Below are 14,253 nucleotides of genomic sequence, written 5' to 3'. Positions count from 1 at the left end.
CCCAAGTCTCATTACCAAATAATTTGGCATTCAGCTTCATGATTGCACCAAGGTACTTAGCAACTTGCTCTTCAGTAATGTCTTCATCCTCTTCAGAGGAAGAATACTCATCAGAGCTCATGAAGTGCAGAAGTAAGTTGAATGGAATCTCTATGGTCTCTGTATGAGCCTCAGATTCCTTCAGGTCCTCATTGAGGAATCCCTTAGTGTTCAGAGGACGTCCCATGAGGTCTTCCTCATTGGGATTCACGTCCTCCTCCTCCTCCTTGGGTTCGGCCACACCAAACAAGGTAATGGCCTTGCACACTCTTTTTGGATTCTCTTCTGTATTGCTTGGGAGAGTACTAGGAGGGGTTTCAGTGACACTTTTACTTAGCTGGCCCACTTGTGCCTCCAAATTTCTTATGGAGGACCTTATTTCATTCATGAAACTTAGAGTGGCCTTAGATAAATCAGAGACTATATTTGCTAAGCTAGATGGATTCTGCTCAGAATTCTCTGTCTGTTGCTAAGTGGATGATGGAAAAGGCTTGCTATTGCTAAACCTATTTCTTCCACCATTATTAAAGCCTTGTTGAGGCTTTTGTTGATCCTTCCATGAGAAATTTGGATGATTTCTCCATGAGGAATTATAGGGATTTCCATAGGGTTCCCCTATGTAATTCACCTCTGCTATTGCAGGGTTCTCAGGATCATAAGCTTCTTCTTCAGAAGATGCCTCTTGAGTACTGTTGGATGCAGCTTGCAATCCATTCAGACTCTGAGAAATCATATTGACTTACTGAGTCAATATTTTGTTCTGAGCTAATATGGCATTCAAAGCATCAATTTCAAGAACTCCCTTCCTCTGAGGCGTCCCATTACTCACAAGATTCCTTTCAGAAGTGTACATGAACTAGTTATTTGCAACCATGTCAATGAGTTCCTGAGCTTCTGCATGCGTTTTCTTTAGGTGAATGGATCCACCTGCAGAATGGTCCAATGACATCTTTGATAATTCAGACAGACCATCATAGAATATATCCAGGATGGTCCATTCTGAAAGCATGTAAGAAGGACACTTTTTGGTCAGTTGCTTGTATCTCTCCCAAGCTTCATACAGGGATTCACCTTCTTTCTGTCTGAAGGTTTGAACATCTACGCTAAGCTTACTCAGCTTTTGAGGAGGAAAGAACTTGACTAAGAAAGCCGTGACCAGCTTATCCCAAGAGTTCAGGCTATCTTTAGGTTGAGAGTCCAACCATATTCTAGCTCTGTCTCTTATAGCAAACGGGAAAAGCATAAGCCTGTAGACCTCGGGATCAACCCCATTGGTCTTAACAGTATCACAGATCTGCAAGAATTCAGTTAAGAACTGAAAAGGATCTTCTGATGGAAGTTCATGAAACTTGCAATTATGTTGCATCAAAGAAACTAATTGAGGCTTTAGCTCAAAATTGTTTGCTCCAATGGCAGGGATTGAGATGCTTCTTCCATGCAAGTTGGAATTTGGTGCAGTAAAGTCACCAAGCATCTTCCTTGCATCTCCACCATTGTTATTATTTTTGGCCATGTCTCCTTCTTTTTTGAAAATTTTTGTCAGATTTTCTCCAGAGAGTTGTGCTTTAGCTTCCCTTAGCTTCCTCTTCAGAGTCCTTTCAGCTTCAGGATCAGCTTCAACAAGAATATTCTTATCCTTATTCCTGCTCATATGAAAAAGAAGAGAACAGAAAAGAAAATATGGAATCCTCTATGTCACAGTATAGAGATTCCTTATGTAAGTATAAGAAGAGAAGAATAGAAGAAGGAAAAGATAAAAATTTGAACACAGAGGAGAAGAGTGGGTTCGAATTTTGAGTAGAAGAGAAGTGTTAGTAGATAAATAAATAAATAGAAGGGGGTGAGAGAGAGAAGAATTCGAAAATTAAATAAAATAAAATAAGAATATTTTTGTTTTTGTTTTTAATTAAAGTTAAAATTCAAAAATAAAAAAAATTAAATTAAATTAAATTAAAATTTAAAACAATTAGTTAATTAAAAAGGAATTTTGAAAAAGAGGTTAGTGATTTTCAAAAATTAGAGAGAGAGAATTAGTTAGGTAGTTTTGAAAAAGATAAGAATCAAACAAGATAAGATTAATTGAAAAAAGATTTGAAAATCAATTTTGAAAAGATAAGAAGTTAGAAAAAATTTTGAAATTGATTTTGAAAAGATGTGATTGAAATTTATTTTGAAAAAGATTTGAAAAAGAAATTTAAAAAGATTTGATTTTGAAAATTAAAGTTGATTATTTGACTAACAAGAAACAAAAAGATATGATTTTAAAATTTAAAGATTGAACCTTTCTTACTAGGCAAGTAACAAACTTAAAATTTTTAAATCAATCACATTAATTGTTAGCATTAATTTCGAAAATATGAAATAGAAATAAGAAAAAAATTTTGAAAATAAATTTTGAAAATTTCGAAATTATGAAAGACAAAATGAAAAAGATTTGATTTTTGAAAAAGATTTGAAAAAGATAGAATTTTTAAATTAAAAATTTGATTTGACTCATAAGAAACAATTAAATTTTAAAAAGTTTTGAAAAAGTCAACTCAAATTTTCGAAAATTTATGAGTGAATAAGGGAAAGATTTTTTTTATTTTTGAATTTTTAATGACAAAAAGACTCAAAACATGAAAATTATGAATCAAAACACATGATGCATGCAAGAACACTCTGAATGTCAAGATAAACAGCAAGAACTTATTTTTGAAAATTTTTTAAGAAAAGACACACATGCAAGACACCAAACTTAGAAATTTTCAAACTTTAGATACAAATTGAAAATGCATATGAAAAACAAGAAAAGACACCAAACAAGAAAAATTTAAAGATCAAACAAAGAAATTCATCAACAACAACTTGAAGATCATGAAGAACATCATGCATGAGTTTTCGAAAATTTTAAGAAAAATTAAAAAAATGCAATTGACACCAAACTTAAAAATTGACACAAGACTCAAACAAGAAACATCAATTTTTTTTTTGGTTTTTATGATTTTATTACATTTTTTTGTAATTTTTCAAAAATTAATTGGAAAAGGAAAATTAAGGATTTCAAAATTTTTAATGAGAATTCCAGGAATCATTCAATGTTAGTCTAAAGCTCCAGTCCAGGAATTAGATATGGCTCACTAGCCAGCCAAGCTTTCAGTGAAAGCTTCGGTCCAAAACACTAGACATGGCCAATGGCCAGCCAAGCTTCAGCAGATACAAATCAGGCAGATAACAGCTGATTAGATGAGAGTCCAAGGACTCTTGCCATGATAAGTGGAAGCCTCAGTCCAAAAATTTAGACATGGCTTGACAGCCAGCCAGGCTTCAACAGATCATGAAGAAACTCTAGAATTCATTCTTAAAAATTTTGAAGAACATAGAATAATTTTTTTTTTTTTTGAAAATTTTTCGAAAATTATTTTGGGAAAAACGAAAAAGAAGAAAAATTCTTTTGTATTTTTCGAAAATAAGAAATAAAAAGCTTAAAATTAAAATAAAATTACCTAATCTGAGCAACAAGATGAACCGTCAGTTGTCCAAACTCGAACGATCCCCGGCAACGGCGCCAAAAACTTGGTGCACGAAATCGTGATCGTTCATTCCTTGGTAACGGCGCTAAAAACTTCATGCGCACGTTCATAATTTTAGTTCTTTGTCACAATTTCACACAACTAACCAACAAGTGCACTGGGTCGTCCAAGTAATAAACCTTACGTGAGTAAGGGTCGATCCCACGGAGATTGTCGGCTTGAAGCAAGCTATGGTCACCTTGTAAATCTCAGTCAGGCGGATTTAAATGGTTATGGTGAATTGATAATTAAAATATAAATAAAACGTAAAATAAAGATAGAGATACTTATGTAATTCATTGGTGAGAATTTCAGATAAGCGTATGGAGATGCTGAGTTCCTTCTAAATCTTTGCTTTCCTACTGCTTTCATCCAATCCTTCATACTCCTTTCCATGGCAAGCTGTATGTTGGGCATCACCGTTGTCAATGGCTACTTTCCGTCCTCTCAGTGAAAATGGTCCAAAATGCGCTGTCACCGCACGGCTAATCATCTGTCGGTTCTCGATCATGCTGGAATAGGATTCAGTAATCCTTTTGCATCTGTCACTACGCCCAGCACTCGCGAGTTTGAAGCTCGTCACAGCCATCCCTTCCCAGATCCTACTTGGAATACCACAGACAAGGTTTAGACTTTCCTGATCTCAAGAATGGCCCCCAATAATTCTAGCCTATACCACGAAGACTCTAATCTCACGATCAGGAGGCTAAGAGATACACATTCAAGCTTGTTTGCATGTAGAACGGAAGTGGTTGTCAGGCACGCGTTCATAAGTGAGAATGATGATAAGCGTCACATAATCATCACATTCATTATGTTCTTGTGTGCGAATGAATATCTTAGAGAAGAAATAGGCTTGAGTTGAATAGAAAAATAATAGTACATTGCATTAATTCATAAGGAACAGCAGAGCTCCACATCTTAATCTATGGTGTGTAGAAACTCTACTGTTGAAAATACATAAGTGAAAATAGGGTAGACATGGCCGAGTAGCCAACCTCCCATGGAGGTCTAGAGATCTAAAAATGATCAGAAGTTCCCAAGATGATCCAAAGATGTCTAATACAATAGTAAAAGGTCCTATTTATACTAAACTAGTTACTAGGGTATACAAAGATAAGTAAATGATGCAGAAATCCACTTCCGGGGATCACTTGGTGTGTGCTTGGACTGAGCATTGAGCTTTCATGTGTAGAGACTTCTTTTGGAGTTAAACACCAGGTTGTAACCTGTTTCTGGCGTTTAACTCTGCTTTGCAACCTGTTTCTGGCGTTTAACTCCAGAATAGGGCAGGAAGCTGGCGTTGAACGCCAATTTGCGTCATCTAAACTCGGGCAAAATATAGACTATTATATATTGTTGGAAATCTCTGAATGTCTACTTTCCAACTCAATTGAGAGCGCGCCATTTGGGCTCCTGTAGCTCCAGAAAATCTACTTTGAGTGAAGGAAGGTCAAAATCCAACAGCATCTACAGTCCTTCTTTAGCCTCTAAATCAGATTTTTGCTCAAGTCCCTCAATTTCAGCCAGAAAGTACCTGAAATCACAGAAAAACACACAAACTCATAGTAAAGTCCAAAAATGTGATTTTTAATTAAAAACTAATAAAAATATACTAAAAACTAACTAAATCATACTAAAAACTATGTAAAAACAATGCCAAAAAGCGTATAAATTATCCGCTCATCAGTTTGTCACCAACATAACATTATTATTTTGAGAATAAAATTATATTTTGATAAAAAATGAGGTTGATTTTATAAATAAATAAGTTTAGGGGTATTTTGAGTAAAAAGTAGGCGTTCAGGGTGAACGGGTATTTTATAAAACTCCGGATTACTTTTGTAAATATTAATATATATGAGAGTTAATTAGTAATTTTTTTAAAATGTTGAGTCAAAAATAAAATACTTAAAAGCTTGAGGTTTAAAGTATAATTTCTAAAAGTTTCAGAATAAAGCTTTAATAAAACTAGTTTTTGGTATATCAAAATAGAAATATTGAATATTAATACTCCCCTAATATTATTTTACATATAATAATTTACTTAGTATATACTTTTATTTATTTATTTTTACTAAAACCAATATTTTTATTAAATAAGAAAGAAAAGTAAAATAATAAGAATTTCTAAAAGTATTAGAAACCCAGAGTTATATTATGAATTTTATAATTCTCTTTTCATAAGACACTTAGGGAAAGGCGAAAGAATAGTGTGAACATGATTTGATCTTTTGAAATTCATAAAGTAAAAGACTGAAGAAAGATAAATAAAGAAAAGAAAATAAAGAGAATAAAGAGGACATGGGAAAAAATAAATGTTTGATGCTGAATACGAGCTGAGTTGACTGTCTGCTACTGGAAGCGAGCAGAGATATGGTGGTAATTCCACTGAGAAAGTTGCTTTTTAGGGATACAATGACCAGTTTGTAGTGATGGTCACACCTATAAAGTGGTGTCCTTACAAAGGTTTATCATGACATATAACAGCTAGAGAGAGCTGCACCTGTAACGCCCTTACTATCTGAATGTCACGCTTCCGACTGCACCACTCTGATAGCAAGAAGTACTACGACTACTTTATATACTTAATATTAAAATAGGAGCCTGTGACTCGACATCGTATCGCTGATTTAATTGAAAACCGGAAATAAATACTTTATCTTAAAAAAAAATAAACAGGCATAGATTCATATACAAGACTTCTTACATAATAGCTTATAATATAATATACATATAAAACACACAACTCCTATCCCTCTTACAAAAGTGTAATAACAAGGACGAGGGAAGAAAAATTATCTAATTAATACAATATCATATAAACCAAAACGCAGTATAACTCACCGTAACCATAAACCTAGCACAACAGCCTCATCAACACGCTCACAGTAACAACGCACTTAATGAACAGGGAGATTTAGAAACAATGTTAGAGCTTAACAAGACAGAGGATTCAGAGAAGCGGTAGTTTTTGGCAGCAGAGGCGGCGGTGGAGCAGCCGCAGCTCCAGTGACAACTTTTGGAGAGCAGAACGGTGACTGAACTCCGACGGGGTGCTTACACCGAAAGCAGAGGCAACCACCAGCCACGGCGCCAACTAGGAACGGCCCTACGTGGCGGTGCATAGTTCGATGACGGAATGAACGCTGATGAAGGTGGCAAGCTCCAGCAACGGTGATAGGTCGCGGTGAGGGTGATGATGGCGACGACGACTTCGAGATCGACGGCGATGCATGAGGACGACACTACAACGACCACGGCGGGATGGACGCGGGCTAGGCGGCAGCAGATCTTCGAGCCCTCCTTCTCGCGAGCTTCCTCTCTCTCTCTCTCCTCGCGTTCGCCTCTTTCTCCCTCCTCCGTTGTTGGCGACGACAACAGCGACTGGCGGTGGGCTAGACGCGGCTGGGTGGTGATGCGACGACGTACAAACGGCGGCGAGCCCAAGGCCGGTGATGGTGTCGTAGCTCCTCCCTCTACTCTTCTCCCTCACCGATCTCTCTTCCCCTTTGCTCTCCTATTCCCTCTTTTCCCCTTTCTTTCTTTCTTTTCTTTCCCAGCTACTGTTAGTTGTGTGTGTGTGTGTTGCTGAAGAAAAAAGGGGCTAGGGTTTCCTTGGGGTAAAGGGATAATTGGGTATTAATTAGGGTTAAGGTTTGTGTATGGAATTGGAGATTTTGGGGTTTAATTTAGATTTGGTTAATTTTAATCAAATTAGGGTATAGAGTGTTAATTTGAAATCTAATTTAATCTTAAAAATTATTTTAAAATATCATTTGTTGTATTAAAATACTAATTGGTTTGAAATCAAATTCTTTAATTGAATTTATAAGATAATAAGATTAATTTTCTTTATTCCTAAAACTTGAAGTATTAAATCATAGAAATATCAATTATTTGAATTAAATAACATAAAAATTCTTGTCATTCCATAACTACTAATTTTGTAATTTAAGTATAGAAAATAATTCAATAATTATAAAATTAGGTAAAATTCTAATTAATTATCAAAACCTGATTTAATTAGCTTTAATAAAATAATTTCTGAAAATAAAATTTCTAATAAATAAATAAATTGAAATTAACTCATAATAAGATTTATTTAAAAATTCTGGGTCTTACATCCTTCCCCCTTATAAAAATTTTCGTTCTCGAAAATTTAAGTAATATAATACATAAGATATTACATGGTTTTGATACTTTACTTTTGAATATTTTAGAAAAGTAAAAAGAAGACTTAGAAATGAAGGAAAAGCATGGTGTAGAGCAGAAATTATAAGATAGGCTCAAAAGAAAAGGGGTTACATGATATCAATACTTTATCAAAATTTGAAACACATTAAGATGCAAATTTTCAAGATAGGTATTTGCAAAAATAATGCAATCGACAAGCCAACACTCTTGTTCCCTTAACTAATCAATCATTAGGCGCTTCCCAACTTACTTATAACTCCCCAAGAACATTCTCACTTCATACCCTCATGATTCGATTCTACTGCACACCTCTGACACATTTTGTGGTGATAGCTAGTTTTCATATCAAGCCTTAAGGTTTCAACTTCCCACACTTTAGCATAATTCATCGTTAAAATTCCCAACTTAAAATTCTCAATCTCATCAAGATTTTGCAAATTCACTATCGGTCACAAGTCCAATATCAACAAAGCTTTTTCACGTAAAACAAAGCTCCATAACATCTTGTGGCATCGCACACTTATAAGCTTTGCCTTCCGCTTTTGCTAATCGTGTCCTAAGAACTAATGTATTACTTACCACATCTAAGATCACACGTGATACTAACACATATCTCGAGTTCACTCAAAATGTCACGAGAATTTAGAAGGAAGGACAAGCAACAAAGACAGTACTCATAAGAATTTGGAAAAATGAATTAAATTGAGGTAACAAGGATGTACAAGCAATGAAGTTTGTCGGAAAGGAATCATTTGGCAACTTCGAAGAAATCTCTTGAATCAGTGAAATTCGATAGGATCAAAAAGAAGAAAAACAGTGCATTAGTTTTAAATAGATTCAAGATGAGTCGAAGAAGTATGAGATTTTACAGATGAGAAATTATCGGAACCAATAGTAACACATCACAGCAGACCAACTTTAAATTATTACAAAGGTTCATAGTTCGTGGAGGAACATAAGATCAACAATCGTGTTGCAAGAGTGTTAACATAGTCAGAAATGTAAACAGATTAAGATATGCATAAGGTACAGATCGTGAAGTAAAGAAATATAAGTTACATCTCAAGAAAAGAAAAATAACAAATGAAATGTTAATTTACACGGCACGATTAGAACGCTTAGGCCTATACCACCTAATTAGAAGGAGCACTTAACATTTTTAAAGATTTAAGGATCCGTGTCGTACTAAAACAATTTTTAAAGAGACAAGCGCAAGAATGTTCAAAGAGATACAAATCTCAGTAAGAGAAGAATAAGCGACAAAGATAAGATTCACATGAATTCGGAAGGAGACGTAGGATTACAACTAGATAATAATGCACAGGCACGAGAAAACGTTTCAAAAATACATATGAATAAAGACATGCCAAATTCAAAACATGTTTATCAAATTTAAAAAATGATTATAGGTACAACCAAGTAAGGGAGGATTGAGTTGAAATTTCTTCTAAGAGAATCGAAAATCTCTTTTAAAAATTTTAAAACTAAAATTCCAAGTGCTTTTTTTTTTGAAATCACAATCTCATAAAGATATTCAAAAAGATTGAAAGATATAAGGAAGGAAACCCTCTCATATTTTGAGAAAGAATCTTAGTCAAGGAACTCGAACAGAATTTACAAGACACGACAAATCAAATAAGTTCTCAGCTAATCTGAAGAAATACAAAATTCTTTAAGAAAAACAACCCAATCAATAACAATTTCTTAAAGATTTCAAAGACATTTATGTTGCATTAAACAATTTCAAGATCACATAAAAGAGTACATGAATCAAAAAGAGTTTGAACAGACAAAAACAAATCATCCAAGGAATTTAAGTAAACGTAGGCAGTTAGGATTAAACGAGAATGCATTTCAACAAGAGATAAGGTTAAGAAATAATCAAACTACTTTTCAAAAAGAAATCTCAAGTAAGGGTTTTCAAGGCACACTATGAAAGAACATGTTACAAGTCATAAATAGAATTTTCAAGACACATAAAAGAATATCCTCAAGATTTAACTCCTAACGTCCCCAAACCGCGCGATAGGTGTTATCTATTTCTTATCAATTCCAATTTGCCTATAATAACCTATTAACTTTCTGTTCACATAAGCCATCAACATTAACTTGGCCAGACTTAACATCAACAGATATGCAACGGTAAGCTAACAGTGTTAATTAATAGGCAGTCATGTACATAAAATTCTAATTCTTATTACTTGGAGAAGACCTACAATATGACAGACACTCAGAGAATGCAATGAAGCATGGTCAGTTCATCCCCAAGGCTCTAATCAGGATGAACGGCTCTGATACCATAATGTAACACCCTTACTATCATAATGTCACGCTTCCGGCTGCGCCACTCTGATAGCAAGAAGTACTACGACTACTTTATATACTTAATATTAAAATAGGAGACCGTGATTCGACATCGTCTCGCTGATTTAATTGAAAATCAGAAATAAATACTTTATCTTAAAAAAAAAAAAAAAACAAACAGGCATAGATTCATATACAAGACTTCTTACATAATAGCTTATAATATAATATACATATAAAACACACAACTCCTATCCATCTTACAAAATTGTAATAACAAGGACGAGGGAAGAAAAATTATCTAATTAATACAATATCATATAAACCAAAACGCAGTATAACTCGCCGTAACCATAAACCTCGCACAACAGCCTCATCAACACGCTCATGATAACAACACACTTAATGAACAGGGAGATTTAGAAACAAGGTTAGAGCTTACCAAGACAGAGGATTTAGAGAAGCAGCGGATTCCGACAGCAGAGGCGGTGGTGGAGCAGCTGCAACTCTGGGGACAACTTCCGAAGAGCAGAACGGTGACTGAACTCCGACGGGGTGCTTACACTGAAGGCAGAGGCAACCACCAGCCACGGCGCCAACTAGGAACGGCCCTGCGTGGCGGTGCATAGTTCGATGACGGAATGAACGCTACGGTGACTTCGAGATCAACGGCGACGCATGTGGATAGCGCTGTGACGACCGCGGCGGGATGGATGCGGGCTAGGCGGCAGCAGATCTTTGAGCCCTCCTTCTCACGAGCTCCCTATCTCTCCTCACGTTTGCCTCTTTCTCTCTCCTCCCTTGTTGGCGACGACAACAGCGACTAGCGGATGGCTGGAGGCGGCTGGGTGGTGACCGACGGGTACGAACGGCGGCGAACCCAAGGCCGGTGATGGTGGCGTAGCTCCTCCCTCTACTCTTCTCCCTCACCGATCTCTCTTCCCCTCTGCTCTCTCGTTCCCTCTTTTCCCCTTTCTTTCTTTCTTTTCTTTCCAAGCTGTTGTTAGGTGGGTGTGTGTGTATGTGTGTGTGTGTGTGTGTGTTGCTGAAGAAGAAAGGGGCTAGGGTTTCTTTGGGGTAAAGGGATAATTGGGTGTTAATTAGGGTTAGGGGTTGTGTGTGGAATTGGGGATTTTGGGTGTGTGGAATTGGGGATTTTGGGATTTAATTTAGATTTGGTTAATTTTAATCAAATTAGGGTATAGAGTGTTAATTTGAAATCTAATTTAATCTTAAAAATTATTTTAAAATATCATTTGTTGTATTAAAATACTAATTGGTTTGAAATCAAATTCTTTAATTGAATTTATAAGATAATAAGATTAATTTTCTTTATTCCTAAAACTTGAAGTATTAAATCATAGAAATATCAATTATTTGAATTAAATCACATAAAAATTCTTGTCATTCCGTAACTACTAATTTTGTAATTTAAGTATAGAAAATAATTCAATAATTATAAAATTAGGTAAAATTCTAAGGAATTATCAAAACCTGATTTAATTAGCTTTAATAAAATAATTTCTGAAAATAAAATTTCTAATAAATAAATAAATTGAAATTAACTCATAATAAGATTTATTTAAAAATTCTGGGTCTTACAGCACCTGTAAGGCAAAGTTGCTTACAAAGGTTATGTTCGGCATTCAATGGCTAGGAAGAGCCACACCTGTAAGGCGAGGTCGCTTATAGAGGTTAATACCAACTGGAAAGCTATATTCGGGACTAGTACCAGGTAGTGTCGGGAGCGGGTAGAAACTGATAGATGAGCTCATTACCTGCGCTAGAAATAGACATGCATCATAATTATTTACGCATAATTCAGATTTCCAAATATCAAACCATTTTCGATGTCAAACAATTTCAAAATCAAACCAATTCCAATGTAATGCCAAATCAAGGAATCAACATAACGAAATTTCAACAACCAATCGATTTCTGTAAATTAGGAAACCAATTCAACAATCACCAACTCATCAAAATATCAATTAACCAAATTTGCCAACCTTCTCAAATAATCAATATATCCATCAAATAAACAACTCCATTCATCCAGAATAACTCAGTTTAATCCATAAGACTTACGAAATCATAAAAACATATTTTTCATGGAAATATCGACTTGTTACAATTCTTGATAATAAAACGCTTTTAAAAAAACCCTTACCTCAATTGTCGAAACTCGGTAAACCATAGAACGCATCAAACCCTTTTTCTCCCAGCCCACAACAGTGGTAGCAGCAACCACAGCTCCATACCTCTTTCATAACAACCATAGCAACTCCTAACGTGACATGCAAGAATCGCAGCTCAATCCTAAGACATTAACGTCGCTACGAAGGCAGTAGCTCAGGGGTGGCCGTGGCAGCAGCTCAACCCTATATTCATGTGCTTCTCTCTCTCACATGCAACAGCAGGGGTGGCATTTCAGGCGGCGGTGGCAACGTTCTCGATGACATGCATGGCGAGGACATCTCCTTCTCTCCGCAACGGTAGCGACGGTGGTAGCAGCGGCATCTCCTCGTGGCTCCACGGATGGCGACGCATGTGACGGCGATGATGGAAAAGGACTCAACCAATGGCAGTGATTGGTGCAGAATTAGAATACCACAACTAAACCGGCAAGTACACCAGGTTGTACCAAGTAATACCTCATGTCAGTGAAGATCAATCCCACGAGCAACAATAGTTGAATGATTCACTTAGTCAGACAATCAGAAAATAGCATTTTGGATTCAAATTGCATTAAACAATAATTCAGAGAGTTCAAGAAGGCAAGTAAAGGTTTTGTGTGAAAAATGTATGAGAAAACAGTTAAGGCTTCAGAGTTATTTATTTTTTCGGATTAATAGTTCTTACCAACTATTTTAATCATACAAAATTCAATTCATGGCAAACTGTAATTGACTAAACCCTAATTCCTTAGTGATCTAGTCTCCTCTAACCTAATCAACTGCCAATTCCTTGGTCACTTTAATGTAGATTAAATATTTAAGTCCAATTCTAGTTTATTAGCCACAAAAACCCTAATTACCCAAATATAAGGGAATTATATATCACTATCCCATTAAGTCCATGCAATTAGTGGTTTAGGAGAAATTTACTTTCAAGCTGTTATTCAGGTGAGTTAACTTTTCTAAGAAGTAACAAAAATTCATGTATAACAGGGGTTATCTTCCAATACATTCAAGTTCATAAGATGAAGAATGAAAGTAATCCTTGAATTTAAATCAATACAATAATTAAAATAGAGTGACAATAGTATTAATCCATAGAATAAACAAAGCTCTTAACCTTAACAATGGAGGTTTAATTGCTCATGGCTCAAAGAAAAACTAGCGTTTAAAAGTGTGTAAAGTGTAGAATGAGGTAGAAGAGAGAAGAGAGCCCGAAGGGCTAAATCTTTTCCCTTTTATATCTTACCTATTTGATTTGAAAATTAAAATCCTAAAACCTAAAAATTAAATTAAAATATCTCAAATATCTCTTCTTAAATAAAAAAATCTCATTAAAAACTAAGGAAAAGTCTTGTGGATTGATTATTGATTGTGTGGTCCCCCACTTCAAAAATGTGCTGCTGGCGCTAAACGCCAGGTTCGGCGTTTAGTGCCGCTTGGACAGTGAGCTTCTCCATCGCTTCCGGAGGCCTGGCGCTAAACGTTTAGGACCGCGTTTAGCGCTGCTCAAACAGATCCAATTGGAGATGTCTCGGGGCTCCTAGCGCTAAACGCCATGTAGCGGTGTTTAGCGCTGCCTTCACAGCTTACTCGCACACGTTACAAGGCAACTGGCGCTAAATGCCCAGGTCCGCGTTTAAAGCCGGATTCACAGAATGGTTGCACGCGTTACAAAGCGCCTGGGCGCTAAACGCCAGATGCGACATTTAGCGCCAATTCAACAGAATCAAAATTCTTCTCTTTTCTTCTACACAGACTCTGTCAAACTGATCCAAACTTTACCTGAAATAATCAAAACAATAAAGTGACTCAAAGTAGCATCCAATACTATACAAAACACTAAAATCTCAATAAAATTCAATAAATTAATATCTAAAATAGTAAGAAAATGAGAAAAAGATGCTCATGCATCAGTGACAGATGCGACGAGGCCGGCATCAACAAGGCACGACTGTGGCAACGGCTCCTCCCCCTTTTTGGTACGT

The sequence above is a fragment of the Arachis ipaensis genome, chromosome B05 (assembly GCF_000816755.2).
Source record: "Arachis ipaensis cultivar K30076 chromosome B05, Araip1.1, whole genome shotgun sequence".
In the NCBI taxonomy this organism is placed as follows: Eukaryota; Viridiplantae; Streptophyta; class Magnoliopsida; order Fabales; family Fabaceae; genus Arachis; species Arachis ipaensis.
The sequence above is the reverse complement of the archived record's forward strand: the minus strand, read 5'-3'. Positions refer to the sequence as shown.